This window comes from Bicyclus anynana, chromosome 5 (genome assembly GCF_947172395.1).
Source record: "Bicyclus anynana chromosome 5, ilBicAnyn1.1, whole genome shotgun sequence".
NCBI lineage: Eukaryota > Metazoa > Arthropoda > Insecta > Lepidoptera > Nymphalidae > Bicyclus > Bicyclus anynana.
This window is the reverse complement of record NC_069087.1, coordinates 12,622,482-12,637,234: the sequence shown is the minus strand read 5'-3', so window position 1 is coordinate 12,637,234 and position 14,753 is coordinate 12,622,482. Positions and strand designations below refer to the sequence as shown.

Genomic DNA, 14,753 nt, shown 5'->3' with positions numbered 1-14,753 from the left:
CGCACCCCTGTATTGGCGACGCCCACTTCGCAACGGGCCGTGCAGCAGAAATCGTAATATTTTCACATACAAAGTTTTCCTCTTTATAATATTAGTATACATTATGTATACTAATATTATAAAAACAAAAAATAAAAGAAAACAAGCAAAACAGAAACATAAGAAAAAGTAGAATACAAAAGGCGGCCTTATCGCTCAGTAGCGATCTCTTCCAGGCAACCTTAGGTTTAGGAACTTATTAGGACAACTGTAGGTGGTGTGTACGTAATAATAATGTACATATACATACATACAAATAACTACACACTAATACATAAACCATAATACACAAATTATACAATAATTATAAATATCATAAAATAAACTAATATGTATATATATAAAAGATAGGTTATCTTCAGCTAATGTAACCTACCTAAGCTATAAAATAAAGCGTTATATATTGAAATTTAAAGTCAAAGCGTGGGCGACCTGCAATGGCTTCAATAATAAGGTGACATTAATCTCCTTGGCTCCCGTTGTGTCCAAGGGATGAAAGGATCCTATACTTTTTTTATTACCACTGCAGGTAGTACCCGTAGGTACAACGATCGAAGGGCTGCCTTTTTTTGCTAGACAAGGGATTCGCCGGGTAATTATATATTTTTTTAGTTCTATTGTTAATACTTGCTCTACTGAAATATAGTTTAAACGGTCATAATTTTTTGTAAGGATCATTTTCCAACATCGTCCTCAACGACTTAAGCCTATAAAATGTTTATGTCTGACGTCGGTCTTCATTGATCACACTAATAATAAAAAGGCGAAAGTTTGTGTGTGTGTAAGTATGTTTGTTCCTCCTTTACGCTTCGGCTACTGAAGCAATTTGGCTAAAATTTGGAATGTAAATATATTTTACTCTGGATTAATACATAAGCTACTTTTCATCCCGGAAAAATCCAAGGTTCACGCGGGATTTGTGAAAAAATTAACACCGACCAAGTCGCTGGCGTCCACTAGTTGAAAATATGCATTACCCATTGTTATCGAATTGATAGTTTAGATAAAAACTAAAAACCAAGTAGAACCATAGATTTGGGTCGAATATGGAATCTCCCTGTCCAAATCTGCCCTGTTATATTTTTTTTTCAAATTCTCATATTTTCATCATCGCATTGCAATTTACTATAATAATAACTATATTTTTCAATTTACTATAAATATAACTAATTATCCCATTTATGGAATGTATTACGGTTTGGGATGTTAGGAATCCACACAAAATATTTAGTCCCATACTTGTGACCGGTCACGTTGTGCGTTGGCCTTAACAGTTGTTTATTGATGTGTACTCTCAATAGATATTTCCCGTTGTACTGCGTAGGTTAACTACCTACTATGAATGCCAAACATACAAAATTCATTCTTATATACAGAACCATACAGTTTAAGATCGTACTTAAAAAATTATCTTCTTTTAACATCAAATCTGACTAGGGTTATCAGGTTTTCAGTTTTAAAGTGGGCGGCATAACTTTCGATAAATTCAAAAAGACTTGTTTGTAGTAAATAAAAAGTACTCTGGCATAAATTAATTATAATTATACAAGGAATTCTTTCAAAACATGTCACAAGACTAATTTAAATCTGCGTTTACATTTACAAAATTGTAATGTCGATGATAGTAATATAAAATGAGTTTCTATTTAAAAACATGGAACAATGAATTACATTTGAAAAGGTTTGGTTACTTAAAAATATTGTTGCTATATTATAACAGATAACTATAACAGATAACTATATACAGGCACATATTTCAATATGCATCAAATCATTATTTATACATCCACATTTATTACGGGTGCGATTTCACGATATATTTTATTAAACGAAAACAAAAACTCTTTTTGGGACAATCTGTATAGCACGTCATGCCTGTACTACAGTATCAAACCACATCACACCAACAGTATGTACACATCACAATATAATAATTAATATGCTTTATCCACTAATGATTTATATTATAACAAGCAGTGCACAGTCAAACCAACTACAGTTGAAGTTGGATTATGGTAAGGCCTAATTTCAACGTATTTTTGTAGAATAATAAATAAATATTAAAAAAAAGAAAAAAAGATTTTTTTAATTTTTTTTGTCTTTTGACAACCCTGACTTTAAAATGAGCCTATTCGCCAACTCTTTGAAGCACAAAGAAATGCGACACCTGTCACTACACCGTCGTCTATTGGCCATTGTCATCAACAAAGAGTCAATTTGCTGGCCTTCCTGAAAGCGTTCATCTTCCTGCCAGCTTTTTGGCTCATTGTTAGCCGTTTTAAATCCATAAATAAAAGATGAGTTGACTTGGGATGTTATCCCTTAGTATTTACTATATTTCTGTGTAGGTATTAGGTATATCAATACATATAAATAAAGTAAAGTCAAAGTTTCTTTCTGTGATTTATAAAATACAAACACTTTTTTTAAATTTTTGGTCTGTCTATCGGTTTGTCGGGATTAACCTTTGGAACGGCTGAACGAATTTTACTAGGACTTTCTTTAGATGATAGAGGAACTTCTCTATTTTCTAATCATATACATTCAATCTTAGCATGGCTACGTTTTATCCCGAAAAAATCCGTGATTCCCGCGGGATTTTAAAAGGCGCAGGCGTCAAGTAAACAATAAAACTGTAGAAACAGTTGAAAAATAACACAGTGAATAGATGATTTTTTTTATCAATCGACTTCAAAAAAAGGAGGAGGTTCATAATTCTACGCGTAAGTTTTTTTTTAATGTTTTTTACCTCATAACTTCGTCATTTATTATACCAATTTTGAAAATTATTTTTTTGTTTGAAAGAGTATAGTTCCAGATTGGTCAAATTTCATTTCGTTTCGGGTAAGTAATTAAAAACAGCATAACTGAAATATCGACGTCTTTGACGCCGGTTCCATTTTTATGTTTAAGAGATTATTATTTTAAATAAAGTCGTACTCGTCCGCCTAAAATTTGACTTGAAAAAAGCATGGTGATAAAAATTTCGTTTTGGGCCCAAGGAGTAATAAACCTGATACAGAAGCAGGGCACAAAAGCTAGTATGTAATAAATATTAATAATTTGTATGCTGTCGGTAGTTGATCGAGGTTGTAGTATTATATACGGAAAGCGTTACACACTTTCTCTGTAACTAATAATCACTGGGATATAACGCGGTACCGTCAGGTAGGCACAGTTTGACGAACCTGCATTCTACTCGCGCTAAGAAAGTAGACAAAATAATTATATAATGCTAAATTATAAGTTATTTAACTTAAAATATAACTTATAAGTTAAATAACTTAAAATTTAACATGATATATGGTGTGGAATATTGATCTGAAATATGATTTTTTTAAAGAATCAGAAAATCAGTGATTTTCTTGCCCGCTATTCTCAGCATAGGTATACCATACCTATTACCTTCCAAACTTTACTAATACTAATCTCAGGAACTACTGGTCCTATTTGAAAAAATATTTCAGTGTTAGATAGCCCATTTATCGAGGAAGGCTATTATCCCTGTATTCCTACGGGAACGGGAACCACACGGGTGAAACCACGCTGCGTCAGCTAGTTTAAAATAAATGAATTTAGATTTCTTTTATGTTAAGTTTTTCTTTCTTTCAAGAAATTCTTTGTAACAATTTGATATTGGGAAGATGTTGTATTTCTCTAAGAAAGCATGTTAAACCGTCAATACCGGGTAAATAGCAAATTAGATATAACTACTAATCATTATAAATTTACGAAAAGTAACGCCTGTTTCTATTCAAAACAGATTAAGTCATTTTTTTAATCGTTTTCATACACGGTTCATATAAAGACTAGCGGACGCCCGCGACTACGTCCGCCGTTTGACCTCTTTAACCCGGCCCTTAGTGGATACCACTGAAAACTACCTCCTTGCCAAACTTCAGATTTGTACCATAAGCGGTTTTCGAGATTTTGTGATGAAATAACCTTTCGCATTTCGTTAATAAAAAGTTAATTTTTTCTTTTCCACATGGAAATAAGTATTTTATTTTCAAGAACAACAATTATTATTAATTAAAATATAAGAATTAACAGTATATTGAATTTAAAAGGTTGCAAAAATTGCTTTGGAATTTGATATACCTTTTTTTTTATTCTTTACAAGTTAGCCCTTGACTACAATCTCACCTGATGGTAAGTGATGATGCAGTCTAAGATGGAAGCGGGCTAACTTGTTAGGAGAAGGATGAAAATCCACACCCCTTTCGGTTTCTACACGGCATCGTACCGGAACGCTAAATCGCTTAGCGGTACGTCTTTGCCGGTAGGGTGGTAACTAGCCACGGCCGAAGCCTCCCACCAGCCAGACCTGGACAAATTAAGAAAATCTGTCCAGCCGGAGATCGAACCCAGGACCTCCGTTTTGTAAATCCACCGCGCATACCACTGCGCCACGGAGGCCAATAAACCAACTTATATTAAATATATTCACTGAGTACTTACGTGTAAAAGTCGAAGGGACCGACGTTTTTCATTAAAGTTGTCCTACTTTGAATGGAATTTAAGTAAAGTCGACTTTGAAACGGTCGGAGTATAACAATTCGTTAAGGCCGCACACGTGAAAACGATTGCAAAGTGTGGAATAATATCTGAATTATAAATATAAAACATATTTCACGGTGCCGGATATGTGTTAGGGAAATGTGGAGAACATAAAACAATATTCAACCGTGAAATGACTACACTACGAATAGTTAGAGTATTTTGCGCTACATTATGTAGCAAATTGTTGAAAACTAATATACTGTGTGGGAGCTACTCAATTAAACAGGTAAATCAATACATATAAATAAAATGACAGAAGGGCTGGCTCATTTTTTGCGCAAAGGATCAGCCTGGCTGTCCAGCGCGGAAATGCAGCCAGTATTCTTGCCACCATTCCACGTGGGCATGATTTGTATAGTTATTAGGATAAGTTAGCTTAAGTTCCTTATTGTATTCTTTCTCAATAAAAAAAAAAAAATAAAATAAAATTCATGTGTCTGTTTGTGATTTTAAACTAATTGTGTTTTCTTAAGTTTATAGTTATACTCATCGATACTAAAACATAAACGTTATATTTTTTTTGTTTGTAATTATTATTGTTATTTTGTTTTGTCCATGTATTTTTCTTTTTGCACTATCCATACGATTGCATTTGATTACGTATATCAATTCCTTTATCCAAAAGTTGTCTGGCAAATATTGCTTTAGGCAATAAGACCGCGTTTGCACATACTGTTCTATGTTTTCTTCTGTCTGTTTTGTTTGTTGTTATTTTTCTTTTGTGCAATAAAGTATATGTGTAATATAAATAATTAAAACAAACTAATTTTAATTTTTTTTCCGTCTGTCTAGACTTATCTCTGGATATTCTTCTTATTAAATAAATAAATCCTGGAATCAATTTTACTGGAACATAGGTTATTAAGCAGCATATAGGTTACTTATTATTATGGAAGATTCAAGGTTCACGTGGTGGTAACGGTAAGTAATTAAAATTCACGCAGACGAAGTCGCGGGCGTCCGCTACCTACCGCTAGTAATGTAATGGATTTTGGTTTCGATCGTACATAGAAAAAAATATATCAAAATATTTAGTACAATTTAAAACCAAAAAATAATTAAAAATGTTATTATCAGTCTAATAATAATATGAACCATACGCGCCGAATGATAAATTTTCCTTTATGAGTGTCAGTGAGTAAGTTTCTACCTAAATAAATACAATAAAAACTCAAAAGACTCGCCAAACCCAATACTCCTAAAACGCACTGCTAAATTTAACTGAAAATAGGCCAATTGATAACATTGACTTATCGAATTCCAAATTAATTAAAAAAAAATGTCAATTAATTGAATTGAATATTTTTTGTATACTATACTATACACATATTTATTTACGGACCTACATAAATAAAAATAATAAAAAAACTCAAAACTCGCCAAACCCTACCTACCCAACTCTAGAAACGCACTGCTACATTTTACTGAAAACAGGCCAATTGATAACATTGACTTATCGAATTAAAAATTAATTAAAAATATATTTCAATTAATTAAAATTCATAATTTTTATTATTAATTTATAAATACTTTTTCAATAAGTTACAAAAGAAAATAACACGAAGTTTCTTGCGATGTTTTTCATTACACAGCCACAGTTGCGACAGTCATCGGTGCATTTATACCTATGGTAAATAAAAAAAAATCGTAAACATTTTTATCGTAATCTTACGTAGTTCGCCATTCTCCGTGAAAGTACTAACAAGTGCGGCCGGACGTACATGTTGAAATTGGGTACCCGCAAAACGAAACCGCAACGCAATACGTGCATTAGTTAATAAAAAATAAAAAAAATATATACCTTGACAGATGTGAACTACACGTAACGTATTCCAATCCTTAACACACACAACACAACACAAGAAAGTTATCACCTCACTGAAACGGTCAACATTATGTCGGGATTGTTTTGAGTTGCGCGAACGCAGCGTTGTCTGCTGCGGTAGAGTTCGGAGTGCGAGCCGTTCGCTCGCCCCACTCTGTAGAGCTGTTGAAACTTTTGATAAGGACCACCTCCACTTGTCGCTTCCCGTCGAGACTCGAGACCCTAATCCTTCCCGAGCCTACAAACTTTTTGTCAACCAAGAATTCTTTATAACATTTACGTTGTGACGTAGCCCGACGGTACCTACGCGTAAACCAGTTTGGGGGTTTCGAAAACGTAGTCCGAGAGAACAGTTTCAACACTGAGAGTATCATTACGATTGATGTGGATTTGAAGATGCATTAGCGCGCTGTAACATTGAAATAGATTTTCTATTTTCGCGGTCGACGTAACTGCATCGCAAGCCGTTTCCATTTGAAGATGTTTTCAATGTTAATTGTTATGCGTACACGTGTATAAACTGCCTCTGTATTGGCTGGTCGGTTTTATTGCGAATTCTCGTGTTCAAATCAATAGGCTATAAAAAAATCTCAGTGCAAATAGCAGCGCTGTGTGTTGTGGTTCAAAAATCGAGTAAGAAGATTCGGTAAATGCCTTAAACCATTAAAAAGAATGGACCTGTTTCGCACCCAAATTCACCAACAAAAAAGTCTGTCGTTTTTTGAGGGGGACGAGGTAAACTCACACATTGAACAACAACAACACAGGTAAATGCTGAAGGCGTTTCCCAAAAATCATTTCTATAACTATTGAAGTAACTTGCCATATTTTATTAAATTTTCCCTATTTGTATCAATATTGAAGAAGGAGCATTGTACCATAAGCATTACGAAAAATGGAGTTTTATGGCTCAATGGCTCTACATGAAATATAAAACGCTTAGTATATAAATTATGTATTGTAGGTACTCATGTATGTATCTGTATCAATATCAATAAAAGATTTTTTTTAGTACTTACTAACTATCTTGGTAGGATAATAACTTCATTACATAAATTATGCACATTTATACATGTCATTAGGTATTTTTTTTTAATTCGTACTAACTTAATTGATATTTTATGATAATATGGGAGTAGGTTAAGAGTGTAAAATGAGTGGATTAACACGTGCAATAATAAATATAATGTTAAAAGCGAGTGACAAATGGGACCTAATCAAGAATTGAAACAAAGGAGAAGGATGAAAGGGAACTCGAAAAGTAAAAGAGGCGCTGGTGGTAGGCTGAATGGCAGGTACGTGTTTGGAGGTAGGAGGGTTTTTTAGCCGATGGAAGTCCGGAACAAACGGGGGTAAGTGTGGACTCCTACGAAAAAAAATATAAAAAAACACGTGCTGTAACCATTATGGATGGGCAGAATGAGCGATGGTTCCCATATCAAAAGACCGGCGGAACTGCGAGCGTGTTTGAGGGTTTATAAGAAACTCAATACGCACTTGTTGTTCTAGATTTCCTGTCAACTAGGTGGGTGGGCTAGTTAGATTTCGCTGATGATTTCATTCGTATAAATATAGTACAGTGTACACATAGATATTATCAACCCATATTCGGCTCACTGCTGAGAACAAGCTTCCTCTCGGAATGAGAGGGATTAGGCCAATCGTCCACCGCGCTGTCCCAATGTGGATTGGCAGAGTTCACACACGTAGAGAAATAAGAAAATTCTCAGGTATACAGGTTTCTTCACGATGTTTTTCCTTCACCGTTTCAGATACGTGATAATTCATTTCTTAAAATGCACACAAATGAAAAGTTAGAGGTGCATGCCCCGGACCGAATTTCACTACGCTCTCCGGAATCGGAAGCAGAGGTCATATCCACTGGGCTATCACGACTCACAATGATGGTGTACTTACACATTACATTTACACGAAATTTGTATATGTTTCGACACCTGATTCAGACTTTATATCCTTCTTCCACGAAATTCTCAGTACTAACCTGAAATTTAGAACTGCCTAAATTGGTGGAGAGTCGTGGGTTGAAAATCTAGTTTTAAGCTAAATAACCATAAAATATATTAATATTTTTTCTAAACCATTCACTGCTATAACTACAATCACGTACAATTTTGCCAACCTAATGATTATGACTTTAAAATCTGCATATCCGGAAACTGGAGTACAAAAACCAAGCGATTATAAATATGTACCTACCTATAACAAAATATAATAATGTCAATCATTCTTTTTGCTGTCCTATTTAGATTAAAATGAATAATAAGTAGAAGCAAAAAGCTTAGTTATAATATTGCCCATGTAAATATGACACCTGAAATTATTGATTAAACAGATTAAAATTATCCTAGATTGTTTTTGTACCTAAAATATTTTAAGTTTACTTCCGCTTAACTACATATTATTATAATAGAGTAAAATATTGGTAAAGAATAATCTTTTATTTGGTAAATGATAATATCCTTAACCGCTTTCAATCATTTCATCCCGGTTTTGATTATTATTGAACATATTTTAAAGATGTTTTGGTACTTATCTAAAATATTTAGGTATGTAGGAATCTAAAATTGTGATATTTTGTATATTGACATTTAAAAAAAACGTACGCGTCGAATTGACTTCTTTTTTTGAAGTCTCCTCCTCTTTTTTTTTGAAGTCGATTAATTAACATTTGAAAACAGTACCTGTCATAATTTTATGTCGAAATATGGCGAAACTATTAGGGTTCCTTGTGGATTAACCCTAAAAAAGCATAAACAAATAAGGTAGGTACCTTAGTTACTAATCTACGATTTTTTGTGCGTCTATAAGTAATTATTCGTTCAATATTACCTACCTAATAATGTCGTTAAATATTTTATGGATTATAAATTGATTGAATATATTTGGTTAATGGACTTTCATAAACCAAGGCCTTTATTTATTAATATATCTGTGGGAATTGTTAGCGGCTTTGTTTGCATGTTCTACTTATTGACTTCATAATTGACAGCTCCTGTTCTTGACGGTGCGGTGTACAGAATAGGTGCTTAGAACTCATTTGAATGTCTAATCAGACCTAAGGTTTGGTCGGTCGGAAGTTATTAGCGACCAAATATTGATACTCAGAAGTGATTACAAAAATAAGAAAACTAATGTCGAACAAAGGTTATTATATAAGACCCTAGAATGGCAGAGAAGTCACACACTTGTGAACGTTGTGTGTAGGGTTAAAGGATCCTTTGACTGTTAACAAACACTCCCCTTTTCCACTCAAGTCACTCTCCCCGCCTATCCCAAGTAACCCATATTTTCAATCTTGTAGAACGCAAATGAATAATTTAAGACTCTAAAAAAAAGTGTCAACTAGCCTGTTAGACCAGGATCACCCAGAATAATTTGTTATTGGTTCAGTTTTGACACGCCTCAATTAACTACGTAGGCGTTTGTATACGAAGCTCGGTGCTCCAGTTCACAACGTTATGAGCTTACAAGGTAAGCCGGTTCAATATTGGACTTGCCGGATCAGTTTTAACTTTTAAGAACAAAATGTAACGACAAAATCTTGAAGGTCCAATTAAAACTGACCTGTCAACCTGTTTAAAAGCCAACTGAGAATAAAATCATTTGTAACAATATCCGTTTTAACTTGTCAATGGTTTCAGATTATGTTTCATTAGCAAGTTGCAACTACCAGTCTATGTATATGTAAGTCTTAATTTCTATAAATCCTGTATCCTTTAGGATTGTTAGAATAGTTTTATTTCAAGCAGAAAGAGTTTAACAGAAATCAGATCTTTAACATCTTAATGACTGAAGCTTTTTTAAAATTTTCTATGAAAATCTATCTTTCTAGCTGCTGAATTTTTTTTTCTATTTTTACTAAATTTTCTCAATGCTATATTGAGAAAACTTAGTAAAGATAGAAAAAATTGAAAAATCCAAAAATGGTCACCATAGGGATTTTTGGAAAACTATTCAAATAAGTTTTAGATAATTAGGTGGTGCATCGACAATTTGCATTTTATCCATTAATTACGGGACATCCTGTATAATATAATAAAGTAGGTAAAGTAATTAATTATAATTAGCCAAGTGCCAAATTATGTGGTTTCTATAAACTACGAGTGATTTTCGTGAAGTCCATTGAATATTACATTAGAGCTTCCAAGTTCCAACTACTCTACAGGAATGAATGAAATGAATGAATGATAAAGCTCTTCGTACAACCCCTAGATATAATCAATTGAGATGTCTTCCATAAAATCAGGTCAAGGTTATCTAAACCAATCATATTCTTATCATTGTCGGTCAGACTAAAATTGTCAGGTGTCTATAAAAATTCCTGACATACAAAGGATGTGCATCCTAATTTACTAAATGCGATTACTAATAAAACCTGACCTTATATTTGCAGAAATTGCCCGGATACAAGGCAGTAGGAGCAGCCAGTGAATTACATCTAATACATTTTGGCATGCGAGGTCACTCCCACATTAGGAATAAAATAATGAACTTGGAACAGAAAAAATGTCGTGTGAGGAAATCTGTGCAAATTCAAAGAACTTGGAGTTTTCACAAGTCACAACTGAAAATGAAAGTTAAGTAAGTAAATATTTCCGTGAGAAACTTAGACAGGTATTGTGTTTCAAATACACATACATTAAAATGATGTTTCAATCAGTGCCATAATTAAAATCATATCAAAATCAAAATATATAAAACTAGCTGACGCTGCGTGGTTTCACCCGCGTGGTTCTCGTTCTCGTAGGAATACGGGGACAATATATAGCCTATAGCCTAAATGGGCTATCTAACACTGCAAGTATTTTTCAAATCGGACCAGTAGTTCCTGAGATTAGGATAAAATATAGACTAAAGCACTCGGAGATAGTGTAGCTTCCCAACAATGAAATAAGTAGTTGAGTTTCTTGCCGGTATCTTCTCAGCAGAACCTGCCTTCCGAACCGGTGGTAGAATCTTTACAAATAGTCAACTGACGTGTCAAAAGTGCTTGTAAACTGAGCCTACTAAATACCATAAATGATTTTTGATTTTTGATTATTCAAATTGGTTCAGTTGTTTCAGAGCGTATTCAATGCAAACAAACAATGAAATATTTTCTCTTTATAATATTAATATAGATAATTAAGGTATATCTACCACAGATAGCAAGACGTTGTTTATGCTAGATTAATTGTTATCAGATACATCTAAAATTATTTTAAAACCTCCCCATTCGTACAAGAGTTTTTTTAGCGGACGTTAAAAAAACGTTAAAATACAACAAATTCATTCCCAAATATTCGTATATGTTCACACAGCGTTGTCAGCGTTTTTAAAACACTGTTGCATTTTCAATTTTGGGTGTTGGAAATAGACCTTCATTTAACTTCTGCGTTTTTAACGTCCGCTAAAAAAAACTCTCGTGTGAATAGGGGCTAAGAATGACAAGGAATAAAGTGTGTAGAGATTGTAAAAATTTTAATTTCATTGTTTCTTTCTCTTTAAAAAAAAAATTAATATTTGAAATATATTTTAAATATGACCATTTACTAATGACCTCAAACTAGCTGGAAAAGGCTGTATTAGGAGTGGGTATGACAATACTCCATCAGGCGGGGATCGAATCACGACCTCTCAGTGGTGAGTCTGGCTTATTTAATATTGAGCTACTGCACTATAGCACTAGCACTATAGCTTTCTAGCACTATAATAGGTTAAAAGTTAATAATAGTAATTGTTGTCTACGTTTTTGGCTGGTGCGAGGCTTCGGCCGTGGATAGTTACCACCCTACCGGCAAAGACGTATCACCAAGCGATTTAGATTTAGAAACCGAAAAGGGTATGGATTTTCACCCTCCTCCTAACAAGTTAGCCCGCTTCCATCTTAGACTGCATCATCACTTACCATCAGGTGAGATTGTAGTCAAGGGCTAACTTGTAAAGAATATAAAAAAAAAAAACGTTAGTGTTTGTTAACTCTTAAATTCTTACTAATGCAACTGTTTCATTTAGGACGCATTATGTTGGAATCCATTTGCAATGAACCTGAATTACTTTACGATAACAAACAACAATCTTTAAGTATTCGATTATGTTCAAGTAATTAATGTCAATGACAAAAGGGATAATTACCGGCTTACATAAAAAGGCTAATTTACTGACTACTCTATCTACTAAATAAAAGGGAACAAAGGGTTTACGTATGCATTCCTAATGTGACAGATATGTACAACTGAGAAAAGAATATTACGAGTATTTTGATGACGAGTATGTATTTTGTATTTGCCATGTATTTTGTATACCATACAGAGGCGAAGTTCGTACAGGCCAATTCCCGCCGGGTTACCTTTAAGAAATCCATACAGATATTCATTTTTGTATTTAATAAACGAGTAAATGTATGGATGTATCAGAAACTGGAGTTTGTATCGAGCAGTATGAATTTCCTTTGGGAACTGCGTCAAAATTCCATCCTTCGCCACTTATATAATAAATTATATTTTGTTCACCTTCTTTGTTAACCGTTTTCTTCTATATTGCCTTTAAATTCTTTCTATTTTGGGTTATAAAAACCAGTTATATTCTTGGCAATGGTATCCATCCACCTCATTTATGGCCTTCATACTACTTTACTGGCGTTTGCGGTCCCACGGTCGCCATTTTAAAACAGTCTTGTATGAATCCATTTTTCAGGCTTACATGTCCTGTGAACTGCTATTTTCGCACTCTGTAGTGTTTTCTGAGCTACTTATTTGTCTTGTGTGACTCTCACCATTTTCTTTAGGATCTACACTAAACTTTAGAGAACTTAATCTGTATTAAGAAGATCTGTATTGCAGATACCCAAGTTTCAGCTCCCGTTAATCTTGAAGCAGATACGACAATAGCCAAATTCTTATCCAATTTCAAGTCTATGGACTTTTATCATGGCGTGAGGGTTAAATCAAGTTCGTTTACTTATATTTTTTACAAATGATATAATTGTATTATAATAACATCTACTTATGCGTTTGTTAATGACCAAAATAATCTCTTTACGCAATCTCAACTAGACAAATAACGGGTAAATAATTCGGGGTCGTTTACCATAATAGGGGGTTAGAGGTTAATAATACATATGTCCGCAGTTTGTTATTATGCACGCGATTTCGTTGGCAAACTTTGTAACTGTATATCCGTTATTTTTCTACACAAATTACATTCTGACAACCGGTTGCACACGACTTCCTTCAAACCAAATTCATTATTTTCTGGTTCACTAATATTTTAACTTACAATAATTGTAAAGTTTAAAAGTAAAGAGGTGTTCAATTATCCTATCTGTGTATCAAATCAAAATTCATGAAAATTGGTTAAGTACTTTAGTACTTCATCTTCTCCAACCAACTAAACAACTAATAAATTGGACACCGATATCATCATATCGTGATTCCCCTTCGATTCCCCTTCTTGCGTACAATCAAAAAGTTGTCCAACTTAAGTGTAAGACTTCGAAATTTAGTCGGCCAACTTATAACTTGTCTGTGGGTATTAAAACAATTAATACACAGACAAGACAGGGACAGACTTTAAAAACAAAGTGGAAATGCTACCAATACCCATCTTTAGCTTATTTTCTCTCCTTTTTTTAATTTTTACTAACGTTATTATTCATATAAAATGTACTACAAAGAAAATTAACCCTCCCGCTGCGGGACATTTGGGTGACTAAACAATCGGTAGTCAGGGCTGCAGAGTGAGGAAGTGAGGAATCCTCCTCACAATACGCGCTCAAGTCTCAAGAATCACTGCCTTCTGTATCCGACTCTTGATCCAACAGTTAAGCGAAATCTTCATAAGGTGTTGGTCAAAGCTTTCTATAAGCATGGCACATGGCGGTAATCTCGTGAGCAAGGTCTAAGTACCTTTCATTATTATTAGCGGTGGGGTTGAGCTGGTTATATTAAATTAGTTAATGTACATATAGTATGGTACTAAGATCCTCCAGAGTCTCTGCCATAATGTCTACATTGTCGGCAAACCGTAGTTGAGTGATTTACTCACCATTGATGTTGATGCCAAATCGTTCCAGTCCAGAAGCTTAAAGACATCTTCCAATGCAGCGGTAAATAGCTTTGGGGAGATCACATCTCCCTAGCACACTCCTCGCTGCAATCACTGACATAGCTCAGCGAGTCGCGAAGCTGAAGTGGCAATGGGTGGGCCACTTTGAAGAGCCGATGGTCCCAAGGTGCTGGAATGGCGACCACGCACCGGAAAGCGCAGTGTTGGGCGACCCCCCACTAGGTGGACCGAGGATATCAAGCTGGTTGCCGGGAGTCGC

The 14,753-nt window shown here is 34.3% G+C and overlaps 1 protein-coding gene across 2 annotated transcripts in view; it reads right to left on the bottom strand.

The window, feature by feature from the left end:
• The window catches only part of LOC112043738 (patched domain-containing protein 3), a 56,747-nt gene extending 49,985 nt beyond the window's left edge, over positions 1-6,762 (bottom strand). For both annotated transcript variants that reach the window (XM_024079283.2, XM_024079284.2), the window contains exon 1: positions 6,404-6,762. The gene's annotated coding sequence lies outside the window, so the exon portion shown is untranslated. The remainder of the gene's footprint in view (positions 1-6,403) is intronic.
• Positions 6,763-14,753: the final 7,991 nt, after the last annotated feature.